We start from the raw sequence: 818 nt of genomic DNA on the forward strand, positions 1-818 counted from the left end.
TTGGGTGAAATTCGTCGGCTTGTGAAACGGGACACCCTTTCTAAAAAAAAATCGAAAACTAAAAATTCCTATTTTTCAATCGGATCACGATTAAATATTAAATTGAACTCGTATTTTTGAAAATCAAGTCAATACATGTTTATGAGATACCAATTTTGGGCGTCGTGAGGGTGCTAATACCTTCCTCGCACGTAACTGACTCCCGAACCCCAATTTTTCTCTGAACTTTCACGTAGACCTAAATTTGGCCTTCTTTTTGTTTTAAAATAATTTTATTAGGTGTCCGATCACACCTATAAAAAGGATCGGTGGCGACTCCCTTTGTTAATAAAATCGGAAGTTGGTTTTCAAATGTTTAATAAATCACCATAATTAGCGACCAAGCGTAAAATTTTTTTTCGTCGCAACAGCTGGCGACTCCACTGGGGACGCGTTTTTGAGAGTCGAGTCGAGTTAAGCATGTGTTGTTAAAATTTTCAAATTTCCTTGTTCAAAGTAAATATTTGGTCGTGATCCGAAAATCTCGTTTTCAAAATTCCTGCATTTGTATCTCTTCTAACTTGCTTATTTGTTTGTTTTTCAGTTTTCAACTTTTATGGTTTTGGTTTAGTTCCTTTAAGTAAAACACAAAGGTTTATGAGTTTTTCTCCTACACACCGTGCACTTGCATTTTGCATAACATAAAGCTCTCTACCCGGGCTCTGTCCGTTTAAGTGAAAGTAAACGCTATGCCTTCGTGAGTTAACTCGTCCCTCCGCACAGGCTAGTGAATACTTTCGGGTTACATATGACTTATGCTTTCGTGAGTTAACTTGTCC

Source organism: Gossypium arboreum, chromosome 11 (assembly GCF_025698485.1).
Source record: "Gossypium arboreum isolate Shixiya-1 chromosome 11, ASM2569848v2, whole genome shotgun sequence".
Lineage (NCBI taxonomy): Eukaryota > Viridiplantae > Streptophyta > Magnoliopsida > Malvales > Malvaceae > Gossypium > Gossypium arboreum.